The sequence below is a fragment of the Musa acuminata genome, chromosome BXJ1-2 (assembly GCF_036884655.1).
Source record: "Musa acuminata AAA Group cultivar baxijiao chromosome BXJ1-2, Cavendish_Baxijiao_AAA, whole genome shotgun sequence".
NCBI lineage: Eukaryota > Viridiplantae > Streptophyta > Magnoliopsida > Zingiberales > Musaceae > Musa > Musa acuminata.
This window is the reverse complement of record NC_088328.1, coordinates 7,776,038-7,791,055: the sequence shown is the minus strand read 5'-3', so window position 1 is coordinate 7,791,055 and position 15,018 is coordinate 7,776,038.

The window sequence follows — 15,018 nt, the reverse complement described above, 5'->3', positions numbered from 1 at the left end:
AGAGAAAAAATGTTGGCAAGCCTTGATCACATCATTTCCAATAATAGACCAAGTAGTTTGGTAAAATTCAGTTGGAAATCCATCTGGACCTGGGCTTTTGTGCTTTGGTGACTTAAAGACAACACATACAATTTTGTCATTTGTAATTGGGGCATTGAGGATTGAAATAGCTTCCGAATCAAGTTTTCTAGTCGGCTCCACATGAATGTTATTAGGTTTCCCGGCTTGATTGAGTAAGGAATAAAAAAATTGCTCTGTGTGTGCTTTAACCTCATCTAAATTCTCAATAAGATTATCATCTTTGTCGCTACATTTGCTGATATGGTTAACAGCCCTTCGAGTAGCAATTGAAGCATAGAAAAATTTAGTATTGGAATCCTCTAGTGTAAGCCAATGCTGTCGAGACTTCTGCTTTGCAAAACATTCCTCCTGTTTTAAGGCTTGCATGAAGTTATTTCTGGCTTCTCTCTCTTTGTAGATAATATTCTCATCATTTGGCTGAAGTTGCAGCTCATTTTGCAATGACATTAGTTCCTTTCTGCAAAATTGAACTCTGGTGGTAATATTGCCAAAGGTATTTGTATTCCACTCCTTTAGTGCTGCTTTACAGGCTTTGAGCTTCTGACATAAGATGTAAGGGGGGGATCCATGCACATTAACATTCCAAGCAGATATGATAACATCAATAAATTGAGGATGAGTACTCCACATGTTAAAGAATCTAAACGGTTTCTTGCCTCTTGGTGTCACTTTATCTACGTGTATATACATTAAAGAATGATCAGAAAATAAAGGAGCACCATACTCAAGCAGTGAATCTGGGTAAACTGTTAACCATTCATGATTAATCAAACACCTATCAAGTCAAGCCATTATTTTTCTGTTAGCAGCACCTTGATTACTCCAGGAGAGCCAATTACCCACAGATTTCATATCAAACAATGCTGCAGTTGTCTACCCCCCTCTTTTTCATTTGTGTACCGAACAGTATTAAAGTCTCCTAGAACAATCCAAGGTACATTGAGATAGCCATTTACAATATTAGTCAGGTCAGACCAAAGAGTATTTCTTTCTTGCATACTGTTTGAAGCATATATACCAGTGAAATTGAATTGACAGCCATTCTTTTTGTCCTCTACCTTAAGATGAATGAATTGACCAGTAGTAGAAATATACCAAGCATTAATAGAGTTAGGATGCCATAAGACCCATATTCTACCAAAAGTTTCATTTGAGTCATTGGTAAACAGTTCTGCGTCCGGCCATATTAAATTCTTTTGAGCTTGAACGCGCGATTGTTTAATTTTCGTTGACACTAGAATAACAATATCACATGCGGTAGATTATTATGTTGAGCTCCCGACATTTCTCCGACTTATTAAGTCCACGAACATTCCAGCATGTTATCTTCATCAGTAATAAACAAATGAAAAGGTGGTAAGGTATTCATCCTACGACTTTGGATGGACTGTACCATCATTTTTCTTATCCTTCAGTTTTGTATTTTCCTCCCGCACAATATCCTTACCTTTTATGGCTTTATTCCTATATTTATCCACTTCATCTATAATTTGCAGATTTTTAAACTTTAAAGTACCTTGAATCATGTGGTCTTGATTGGCAGGGTTTGTTGAAGCACGATAAGATTGTTGCAGCACAATATCCTGGATAGTACTTGTTGGAGCAGCCTGGCTAGAGAGGTTTGTTGGGGCATGAGTTTGTTGAGACAGAATATCCTTGTTGGCGATGTTTGTTGTGGCCTGAGTTTGTTGAGGAAGAATATCCTTGCTGGCGAGATTTGTTTGGGCCTGAGTTCGTTGAGCTATTGTGGACGGATCCGATGATATTGGAAGAGATGAAGTTCCTGACTTATGTTTCTCCTGTCCACTAGTACCATGGGAAACCTCTGTTGTGGAAGGCTCCGACATTATAGGAAGAGATAAAGTTTTGGATTTGTCCTTCTGTCCGCAGTGCTTTCCTTGCGAGTCGGAATGCTCAATAGTTTTCACCACCATCGGTGCTACTGCCATTAGAGAAGAATCACTTTGTTGCTGAGGGGCTTGACGTGGTCGATAGACCTTTGTGGTTGGTTTTGGGGTTTGCTGACAAGCTCCATTTGCATGACCAAAAGATAAGCAACACTGACATCATTATGGCTTCCAGGAATATGAGACATGTACCTTCCGAGTGTTCCCGTCAAGATCACGATAGAAAACCTCATTAGGAAGATCTTCGTGGGAAGAAACCAGCACACATGCTCGTGCAAATGCTAATCTCGTCTGAGCTGCTATTGCTTTGTCGATGTAGAGTGGCTGTCCCAGAGTGCTGCATAACTTTGCAATAAAACGTCGACTCCAAAGATGTAGAGGCAGTCCTTAAAAGGATACCCATAATGGAATAGACTGTAGGCTATCTAACTCCAAACGGACATCAGGAGACCAACGTCGTAGAATCATTGGATGACCGCGGATAGTCCAGAATCCTTCAAGGATTTGTTGCAAATCTTCTTCAGAGTATAGCTTGCAAACAAAGAATCCGTTCTCCAGCATATGAAGATCAAATGACAATATTCCCCATCGAGTTTTGATAAATGAGGATAGTGGAAAATAAGATGTTTTGAGACCTACCACATAGCCAACAATCGCCATAGACCATGTCTCAATAAGCTCTGCTGAATCAGCAGTCTCGTATATAGCAATCTTCTTATCAGCCTGAACTTCTGGAGTAAAGAATTCCAAGCTTAGATCTGGACTTCCAACCGGAGCCTTGAAGAGGCTAGTCCAAGGCCGAGGATCGCTAGAAATGAGAGCAGGCTGCCGCGATCTAGAGCGCGACCTGCTTCGATGCTACTTCGTCGAAGGAGTTTCTCTCTGGAAAGGATATGGTGGAGGAGGAACTTGGGGGGTAACGGTAGGGAGCCTTGCCATCGTTTCAACCCTCCCGCCACCATCGCCAGCCCTAGGGGCTGTCGCTGCCATGTTTGATCTCTCTTCTGGTCGCCGCTACAAAAATGACGCCATTGGGAAAAGCCACCGCTGCAGTATATTAGATCGCTGCTACAGTACCATCGCCCTAGCGAGATCTGGTTGCTGCTACAGTATCGTCTCCCTTGGGGAGAAGCCGACGCTGCAGGAGATCAGATCGTTGCTACAGTACTGTCGCCCGTGGGAGAGAGCCAACGCAGGAGTCAGAATGCCCTAGGGAGATCTGATCGCCGCTACAGTACAGTCGCCCTTGGGAAACAGCCAACGCTATAGGAAATCAGATCACCGCTACATTACCTACGGAGATCTGGTCGCCGCTACAGTGTCGTCGTCGCTACTGTACCATCACCCAAGATCTGGTCGCCGCTACAATGTCGTCGCCGCTATTGTCGTCGCCCTTGATCTGGTCGCCGCTACAGTGTCGTCGCCCTAGATCTGGTCACCGCTACAGTGTCATCGCCGCTACTGGACCATCGCGCAAGATCTGGTCACCGCTACAGTGTCGTCGCCGCTACAGTCGTCGCCCTAGATCTGGTCGCCGCTATAGTGTCATCGCCGCTACAGTGTCGTTGCCCTAGATCTGATTTGGAATCATACATTTTATATTTTGAAAATATATATGATGATTTGGTATTATGCATATATACTTCAACTTATGATAATGATACATGCAATGATGAAATATTTATGATGAAAAATTGTTTTGACATTCATGACTTGATTTTTTATCTTTGTTATTTAACCTTTGTCATGATTTAAAAATTATTGTAAAGAAAAAAAATAATTATAAAATTAATTTCTTTCATTCTTTTTGACAATGACAAAGGGGGAGAAAGAACTAGCTATGCTTGTTCTAAAATTATGTAAAATTTGCTAGCTTGCATGGTGCAAAATGTATTAGCTTGTTTAATGTAAAACTTGCTATCTTACTAGCTTGCACATCTCAAAGGAGAAGCAAAGATTACTAACTTGCATATTTCAAGAAGTAAAAGTTGCTTTCTTGAACATCTCAAATATTGTTAGCTTACATTCTTTAAAAATGATGTAAAAATTTGCTAGCTTGCATGATGTATAACTTGCTAGAATATCACCAAGACTTGCTAGCTTGCAATATGAAGAGAAGCAATAGTGCTATCTTGGCTATCTTAAGAAGCAAAAATATAAACTTACAAAATTTACAATCATGCACATATTTAAAATTAATGATGATTTGGTAATTATGCATGTTGTAAAGTGATATAAAATATGCTAATTTGCATGTTCTTTTATGCAATGATAAAACTAGAAATGATAAAACCATAATGATTTGAACTGTAATATGTTATGCAATGATGAACAAAATTGCTAGCTTGCGTAATGATAAAACTGAAAATTATGTTTTGATTTGAACTGTAATATCTCAAACACTTGATAGTTGAATTTCTCCTTTTTATTGATGACAAAGGGGGAGAAGTATGATGTTATGTATAAGTTTATGAAAACATGTTGCTTGGATTTTTGAAATCCAAGAGTTCTATTAATATGGCATATTGATAGGGGGAGATTGGTTAAACTCCGGAAGTTTGTTTAAACTCCATCATCAATTTGTTGTCATCATCAAAAAAGGGAGAGATTATTGAATCTCAGATTTTGATGATGAAACTAATTGATAAGTGTTTATGATTTGATCTGCATTTTGAGTGACGCAGGATGTGTCAATCAGGGAGAGACAATTAAACCAGGAAGAATCATGTTGGGTCGGAGGAAAACATGTTAGAAGATTGGATGTTGCACCGAAGGATTGATCGACATATCAGTAGAAGGCTTCGGTCCATGGATTCGGGAATCAGGCTAAGAAGAGTGGATATTGCGCTAAGGATATCGGAGTTGTAGAGGTCAACTGGCCGATTGGGCAATAGGCTGTAAGAGAGGACGATGCGTCGAAGAATCGGATGAAGCATCGATGGACCAATGACATGCCGGGCAACAAAATGTCAATTCGCATTGTAATAATTGTCTAGATCGGAGTTTGTGTGTGCAGGATTAACTACGATAACGATGAAGACATAAAGCGAAACAAAGTGTCGGAGTCAAGTGCGAAGGATTCTTTGGGAGTTCAAGAGTTCGACGGAAGTCCGAAGGTTCGTCGGGAATGCTGCCGAAACTAGCCGAGAATGAGTAGGGAGCTTGCCGAAGGGTTTTTCGGAAGCTCGTCGAAAGGTTCGTTGGAAGTTCGCGGAGCTCACCGAGAAAGATCGGAGCTTGCCGAAGAATCTCGTTGGAACTCGCCAAGATCAAATCGTGAAGTCTAGGAGGTTGCCGGGAGTCCATAGAATGGTTTCCGAGAGTTTATCGGAAGACCGTCGAAAGTTCGCCGGAAGAAGTCTTGACTTACGAACTTTGTAATAGCTTAGAAAATGTCTTTAAATTCGTAGTTATCATGTTAATTAGGGTTAGGATTAGGTGTTAATCCTATAACCTAAGTAGGGGCCAATTGGGCCCGAGTTCGGACTGGTTTGGGCCAAGTTTGGGGCCCAACCAGTGAGCTGAATTGGCCTAGGCGGTGGCACCGCCCAGCACCCGAGAGCTGGGCGGTGACACCGCTTGGCTGGGCGGTGGCACCGCCAGTCCACTGTTAGTGTCAAACACTGACAGGCGGTGGCAGCGCCACTGACAAGCGGTGGCACCGCCGGCCTCGGAAACCAAAGAGAATTCAAATTTTGGAGCCCAAATTTGAATCCTCTTGAGGCCTATAAATACCCCTCATTTCTCAGTAGAGAATACAACTTTTTGAGAAGCTAGAAGTTGAGAAAAGCTTTAGGAAAAGTCTTGTTTTCAATAGCTTGAGTGTTGTAAGAGGGTGAACCACTTGTAAGAGGTTGTAAGAGGGGTGTAAGAAGGATGTTGATCTTCGCCTAGTAAAGGAAGATCATTAGTGGATGCCGGTGGCCTCGACGGAAGAGGAATCGAAGGAGTGGATGTAGGTCACGATTGACCGAACCACTATAAACTACCGTCTTCTCTGGTTTGCATTTTATTCTTGCCATTTACATACTGCAAACTATTTTACTTAGTCACTACGCTTCCATACGCTTCTAAGTTATTAAGTTTTTCAAGTTTGGTTTTTTTATCGTACGAAAGATTTTGTCAAAACCGATGTTTTAATCCGCTGCACTAATTCACCCCCCCCTCTTAGTGCTGCTCTGATCCTAACAATTGGTATCAGAGCCACGGTTTTCTACTTTGGTTTAACACCCAAATAGAAATGACTCTTTATGGCTTTCAAGAGGGTCACTCTCTCATTCGTCCTCCCTTTTTCAATGGGATGGACTACACTTGTTGGAAAACTCAAATGAGAGTTTTCTTACTTTCTTTGGATTTGAATTTATGGCACATAGTCGAAAATGGATTTGAAATGTCTTCTCTCCCAATGAACCATTGGAATGATTTGGAGAAGAAGATGTTTTCTCTAAATGCAAAGGCTATAAATGCCTTATATTGTGCACTTGATAAAAATGAATTTAATCGCATTTCGATGTGTGACTCGGCTTTTGATATTTGGAGAACTCTAGAGATCACTCATGAAGGCACTAGCCGAGTGAAAGAGTCCAAAATCAATATTCTTGTGCATTCTAACGAACTTTTTCGGATGAAACCAAGTGAGTCCATCGGAGACATGTACACCCGTTTCACGGATGTCATCAATGGACTCAAAACTCTTGGTAAAAGTTTTTCTAATTTTGAACTAGTCACTAAAATCTTAAGATCCCTTCCAAAAAGTTGGGATCCAAAAGTTATGGCCATTCAAGAGGCCAAGGACCTTAAAACATTCCCTCTCGAAGAACTTATTGGGTCTCTAATGACCTACGAAATGAACAATGTGACAAAAAGGAAACTTGAGAATAACCTTCCAAAGGACAGGAAGGATTTTGGACATAGAACACATAAAGACCACTCGAGTATAAGCTCAAGTGATGATGAACTTAAACTACAAATGAAACAAAAATTAAAAAGAAAAAAGAATGGAACTACTTGCTTTGAACGCAAGAAGAATAAAAATTGGGATGAATTGAGCTCTTCCGAAGACGAGGAGAAAATCAGGAAAGGCGAGGTGACAAACTACGCCTCAACCACTTTCAACAATGAGGTAATCGAAATCTCCCTAATTTATTTCGAAATTACATAATACTTTCATGAGTTATTTTTAATTTAGTTTAGGATTAATTTTCTTGAAAATTACATGTGTTATGTTAATGCAATAAAATGTTAGATATAAATCTAAGGCTTATACACCTAGTAAGATTAATCTTATGTATGTGCTTGAGAAGCAAGAATGTGTATTTTGACGATTTCTATATTGATTTTCAATGACGATGCATGACTTTTGAAAGGAAGGCTTGATGATTTTTTTATGAACCTTGTCTTTGGTTTTCAAACATGATGTATGGTTTTGACATATGAACAAAATTTGAACATGCTAAGATAAAGTCAATCATATAAATTAAAACTAAAGAAGTTTTAGTTATCTATAAGAATCATTCAAAATTATGTTCAATAAAAATACAAAATAATGGAATGAAAATATTAAATGTTTTAATACCATTTTATGCATGAGATTTTAAAAGTTATATATAATGATCTTGATGGTTGTTATGAAGAAATTTATTTTTCGATCCTAAATGATTGATGATATATATATATATTTTGGCACAAAAAGGACAAAGGCATACTTATATGAAACAACTAAATAGATAAAAGTATTTTTCTTGAAAATTCTTGGTTTGATGAATCTATTTTATCATCTTTTTATGAATATCTTGAGAATGATTTTGATTTGATGATTTGAATTTGAATGAGCTTTATCTTGATTTTTTGAGATTTATAACTTGAGATTTACTCTATAAAAATCAAGATCTTATATCCTCAATGTTCCTTTTTAGCATCTATTATCCAAATGAATTATGATTGGTATCATTGCTATATTTCTTCTTATCGTGCACTAAAGAGAAAATTTTCCTAAATGAATCGTGATATTTCGGAACCACAATTCTTTTTATGATTCATAATGAATTGAGAAATTTTATATGCTTGAATTAATATCTTATTCTAAGATTGAATGAATTTTATCTATATCATGATCTCCTAAGATTTTTCCTTGATTATTTAAGAGGAGATTTTTCAAAACAAAACGTGTCTTCTATTATTATCTTTTCATGATATGATTTTTATGCAATTCCTTGTACTCATGAAATATTTATCTCATCACCCAATAACTCTTCTTGATATTCCTTATGTGATGAAACAAAATAATGCATGAAATTCAAATAAGAAGTTAATGATCATGCATGATACGATGTAATGAATTTTGACATTTAGATACTATCATTTGAATAGCTATGATCATGTTGCCAAAATGATTTATCATGAATGCTTGAATATCATGTATGATATGCCGATATTGATGATTGAGTTATTTGTATCATGCATGAAAAATAAAAGATATAGTTTTGAAATTGTGCATGTTCGAATTTGAAAATATGATGATGCATAATGATGAAATTGTGTAATGAAAATATTAAACATTTTGAAACCATGTTTTAGTGTCATGCATAATGATCATTCTTAATAAATTTTAAAATTATGCATGATGAATCTTGCGATTTACGGATTATTGATTTTTACTATAATGGAAGTGCCTTATTAATCTTTGTTGTAATAAATCTTACACTTTCGGTTTTAAACATGATACATGTTTTTATTTGACATAAATGAAATAAAATCATATGAATTGAAACAACTAAAAAGAGAAAAATATTTTTTCCTTGAAAATTTATTTTTCTCTATCTTATTGATCTTGATGATTATTATGATAAATCTATGTATACCATTTTGAATCTCTTGAAAGTATTGTTGAGATTTTGATGAATTTGACGATTTGAATTTGAATGAGTTTGTATTTAAATTATGATCTTGATTTCTTGGATTTACTACTTGAGATTCTTTTTTAATCACAATCTCTTCTTTGTACACCTACAATTTTTGTTATTTATAAAAGGAAGAGATTTGATAAAATGAATCATGTCTTTTAGTATTCAAATGGTCTTATCTTTGATGATATGATTTCTTTATATCTATGATATAAATGTCTTGAAATGATTGAAATATTTTACACTTTTATGCTCTTCCCTACTTCTTTCTTGTTTTCAATGATAAAACGGGGAGAAGTTTTGATCATGCATGATAGGATATAATTTGACAAAATTTATACCATCATGAAACATTTATGATTTGCAATGATGCATGCAATACTTGTGCTTTCTAATTATGATGTGATGTATTGCATATGATGTAAATCATGATTTAAAATGCTATGAGTTGTTGCTAAAATGATAAATGTTGATTTAATGTTTTGTATCATGAATGCTCTAAATGATGATTGTTTGGTACCATGATCAAAATATTGATAAATAGTTAAAAATTTTAGTATCATGTATGATATCCTCATAATGTCGATCGATTTATTCAATATCGTGCATGAATGAAATATAAGGTTTTTGAAAATATGTATATTTTAATTTGGAAATATAATGATGCACAAATAAGATTGACACTTAACCCTTGTCATGATTTGAAGATTATAGTAAAGGGAAATGAATTACACTATTGTATTGTTATTCCCTTCTATTTGATAATGACATAGGGGGAGCAAATTTTGCTAGCTAGCTCGCAAATATCAAGAGAAGCAATGAGTGCTAAGTTACACATTCTGAGAAGAAATTGCTATATTGAAACATTAATGTAATTATGAATGTTGATCTGATATTATGCATGTAATACTTCAACTTATGATAATGATGCATGCAATGATAAAATATTCATGATGAAAAATTGTCTTGACATTCATAACTTGATTATTCATCCTTTGTCATGATTTTGAAATCGTTGTAAAAGGAAAAAGAACTACAAAACTGTATTCTTTTTTTTTTTTGACAATGACAAAGGGGGAGAAATATTGCTCGCTCAAGATGCAAAATTTGAAAACTTGCACATTGCAAAAGAAGCAAAACTTACAACTTGCACATTGCAATAGGAAGCAAGAATCATGAGCTTACACAAGAAAGCTATCTTGTATTTGCTTTCGTAATTTTTTGCTAGCTTGTATGTAGTAAAACTTGCATATCGTAAAAATTGCTAGCTTATAGTCTAAAGAGAAGCAATCAATAGCTATCTCAAGAAGACCAAACATGTTAAACTTACACATCTTTAATCGTTAGATTGCATGATGATAAAACTTGATATTATGTTTTTCATGCAATAAGTTGAACCCATATAACAAACACTTGATTGTGGTACTTCTCATTTTTGTTGATGACAAAGGGGGAGAAGTATGTTGATGACATGACATGTGATGCATAAGTTTATGCATATGTTCATGATGATGTGTTGCAAGTATTCATGATGAATATTGCAAAGACTTGAATTCTGTTTGAATTCAAGGTTCTATCAATATGACATATTGATAGGGGGAGTTTGTTTAAACTCCAGGAGTTATGGTTAACTCCGTCATCAAGTGGTTGTCATCATCAAAAAGGGGGAGATTGTTGAATCTCGTATTTTGATGATGAAACCACTTGATATGTGTTTATAATTTAAACTGCATTTTGAGTGATGCAGGTCTACTCAATCAGGATTAGACAGTTAACGCAGGAGGAATTGACGTTGCGCTGGAAGAGATCACGTCAGGATATTGGATGGCTGAACGCTTCGGACGTCGGGCATTGAGCCAAGGAGAGCAAAATTGCGTCAAGGATATCGGGGTTGCGGAGGTCAACCGCCGATTGGGCAACAAGCCACAAGAGAGGACGAAGCACCGAAGAATCGGACGAAGCACCAACCAATGATGTGCCGAGCAACAAAATGTCAATTCGCATTGTAATAATTGTCTAGATCGGAGTTTGTGTGTGCAGGATTAACTACGATAACGATGAAGACATAAAGCGAAACAAAGTGTCGGAGTCAAGTGCGAAGGATTCGTTGGGAGTTCGAGAGTTCGACGGAAGTCCGAAGGTTCGTCGGGAATGCTGCCGAAACTAGCCGAGAATGAGTAGGGAGCTTGCCAAAGGGTTTTTCGGAAGCTCGTCGAAAGGTTCGTTGGAAGTTCGCGGAGCTCACCGAGAAAGATCGGAGCTTGCCGAAGAATCTCGTTGGAACTCGCCAAGATCAAATCGTGAAGTCTAGGAGCTTGCCGGGAGTCCGTAGAATGGTTTCCAAGAGTTTATCGGAAGACCGTCGAAAGTTCACCGGAAGAAGTCTTGACTTACGGACTTTGTAATAGCTTAGAAAATGTCTTTAAATTCGTAGTTAGCATGTTAATTAGGGTTAGGATTAGGTGTTAATCCTATAACCCATGTAGGGGCCAATTGGGCCCGAGTTCGGACTGGTTTGGGCCAAGTTTGGGGCCCAACCAGTGAGCTGAATTGGCCTAGGCGGTGGCACCGCCCAACACCTGAGAGCTGGGCGGTGGCACCGCCAGTCCACTGTCAGTGTCAGACACTGACATGCGGTGCCACCGCCACTGACAAGCGGTGGCACCACCGGCCTCGGAAACCAAAGAGAATTCAAAATTTGGAGCCCAAATTTGAATCCTCTTGAGGCCTATAAATACCCCTCATTTCCTAGCAGAGAATAAAACCTTTTGAGAAGCTAGAAGTTGAGAAAAGCTTTAGGAAAAGTCTTGTTTTCAATAGCTTGAGTGTTCACCTCCTTTCTTTTCATTGAAATCTTTGTAAAAGGGTGAACCACTTGTAAGAGGTTGTAAGAGGGGTGTAAGAAGGATGTTGATCTTCGCTTAGTAAAGGAAGATCATTAGTGGATGCCGGTGGCCTCGACGGAAGAGGAATCAGAGGAGTGGATGTAGGTCACGATTGACCGAACCACTATAAACTACCGTCTTCTCTGGTTTGCATTTTATTCTTGCCATTTACATATTGCAAACTACTTTACTTAGTCACTACGCTTCCATATGCTTCTAAGTTATTAAGCTTTTCAAGTTCGGTTTTTTTATCGTACGAAAGATTTTGTCAAAACCGACGTTTTAATCCGCTGCACTAATTCACCCCCCCCTCTTAGTGCTGCTCTGATCCTAACACCTACTAGCAGAAGAATTGCCACTTTGGAGAACTATGACGACTTGAAGATCAAATTCCCAGAATTCATAGATCGTTAGCCTCGAGGACAATGCTGATTTAAAGAGGGCGGGTCTATTAGGACTCTAGCTAGGTGAGTCCTAATTGAATTTTATTGAAAGGGGCATTCATGTAAAACCTACCTAGTCGACCCCTATTAAAGTGGTGAAGAGGCCGATTAGGGTTAGGGTTAGTTAGCAGGTTGCTTCTTAGAGTAGGAGTCTTATTAGAAGTTTGTTAGAAGTAGGAGTTCTGAGTAGGAGTCTTATTAGGAGTTAGGGTTTAGAAGCCCTACAAATAGTCATGTATTCATCCTCTTTTGATAAGCAATATATGAATCTTCTTAGCAACCTTTGAGCAGTAACTTGGAGGAAGGAACCCCTATAGAGTTTTAAGGAGGTCGATCCCCTAAGGAGATCAACCTCAAGCTTAGAATCCGTTAGGATTCTAACAACATCTCAAAAAATACTTACTAGCTTGAATATTCTAAAATGATGTAAAACTTGCTATTTACTATCTTGTATTCTTTTTCAAAAATTTGCTAGATTGAACATCACAAAGAAAAGCAAACATGCTAAACTTGCTCATCTCTAAAACTTGCTAGCTTACATGATGCAAAACTTGCTATCTTACTAGCTTACATAATCAAAATTTGCTAGTTGCACTTTTCTCCTTTTTGTTGATGACAAAGGGGAGAAGGTATAATGATGATTTGAATCATGCATGATATAATGAACTTTGATATTTTGAAATTATGATTATGTATGCAATACTCATGATTTTATTATGATGATGTATTGCATATGATATGAATCATGATTAAAATTGCTTATTAGTTTAAGGCAACTAGATCTAGGGCGACGGAATGTAGCGGCGACCAGATCTAGGGCGACGGACTGTAGCGGCGACGACACTGTAGCGGCGACCAGATCTTGGGCGATGGTACAGTAGCGGCGACCAGATCTAGGGTGACAGACTGTAGCGGCGACGGTACTGTAGCGGCGACCAGATCTAGGGCGACGGACTGTAGCGGCGACGACACTGTAGCGACGACCAGATCTTGGGGGATGGTACAGTAGCGGCGACGACACTATAGTGACGACCAGATCTAAGGCGACGACACTGTAGCGGCGACCAGATCTCCGTAGGTACTATAGCGGTGATCTGATTTCCTACAGCGTTGGTTGTTTCCCAAGGGCGATTGTACTGTAGCGGCGATCAGATCTCCCTAGGGCGATCTGACTCCTGCAGCGTTGGCTCTCTCCCATAGGCGACAGTACTGTAGCAGCGATATGATCTCCTACAACATCGGCTTCTCCCCAAGGGCGACGATACTGTAGCAGCAACCAGATCTCCCTAGGGCGACGGTACGGTAGTGGCGATCTAATATACTGCAGCGGTGGCTTTTCCCAATGGCGTCGTTTCTGTAGCGGCGACCAGAAGAGGGATCAAACATGGCAGCGACAGCCCCTAAGGCTGGCGATGGTGGCGGGAGGGTTGAAACGATGGCAAGGCTCCCTACCGTTACCCCCCAAGTTGCTCCTCCACTATATCCTTTCCAGAGAGAAACTCCTTCGATGAAGCAGCATCGAAGCAGGTCGCGCTCTAGATCGCGGCAGCCTGCTCTCATTTCCAGCGATCCTCGGCCTTGGACTAGCCTCTTCAAGGCTCCGGTTGGAAGTCTAGATCTAAGCTTGGAATTCTTTACTCCAGAAGTTCAGGCTGATTAGAAGATTGCTGTATACGAGATTGCTGATTCAGCAGAGCTTATTGAGACATGGTCTATGGCGATTATTGGCTATGTGGTAGGTCTCAAAACATCTTATTTCCCACTATCCTCATTTATCAAAACTTGATGGGGAATATCGTCATTTGATCTTCATATGCTGGAGAATGGATTCTTTGTTTCCAAGCTATACTCTGAAGAAGATTTGCAACAAATCCTCGAAGGATTCTGGTCTATCCGCGGTCATCCAATGATTCTACGACGTTGGTCTCCTGATATCTGTTTGGAGTTAGATAGCCTACAGTCTATTCCATTATGGGTATCCTTTCAAGGACTGCCTCTACATCTTTGGAGTCGACGTTTTATTACAAAGTTATGCAGCACTCTAGGACAGCCACTCTACATCGACAAAACAACAGCAGCTCAGACGAGATTAGCATTTGCACGAGCATGTGTGCTGGTTTCTTCCAACGAAGATCTTCCTAATGAGGTTTTCTATCGTGATCTTGATGGGAACACTCGGAAGGTACATGTCTCATATTCTTGGAAGCCACAACGATATCAGTGTTGCTTATCTTTTGGTCATGCAAATGGAGCTTGTCAGCAAACCCCAAAACCAACCACAAAGGTCTATCGACCATGTCAAGCGCCTCAACAACAAAGTGATTCTTCTCTAATGGCAGTAGCACCGATGGTGGCGAAAACTATTGAGCATTCCGACTCGCAAGGAAAGCACCGCGGACAGAAGGACAAATCCAAAACTTTATCTCTTCCTATAATGTCGGAGCCTTCCACAACAGAGGTTTCCCATGGTACTAGTGGACAGGAGAAACATAAGTCAGGAACTTCATCTCTTCCAATATCATCGGATCCGTCCACAATAGCTCAACGAACTCAGGCCCAAACAAATCTCGCCAGCAAGGATATTCTTCCTCAATAAACTCAGGCCACAACAGACATCGCCAACAAGGATATTCTGTCTCAACAAACTCATGCCCCAACAAACCTCAATGTGCTTTCTATCCTCAATGCCCCAATTACAGATGACGAAATTGTATGTGTTGTCTTTAAGTCACCAAAGCACAAAAGCCCAGGTCCAAATGGATTTCCAACTGAATTTTACCAAACTACTTGGTCTATTATT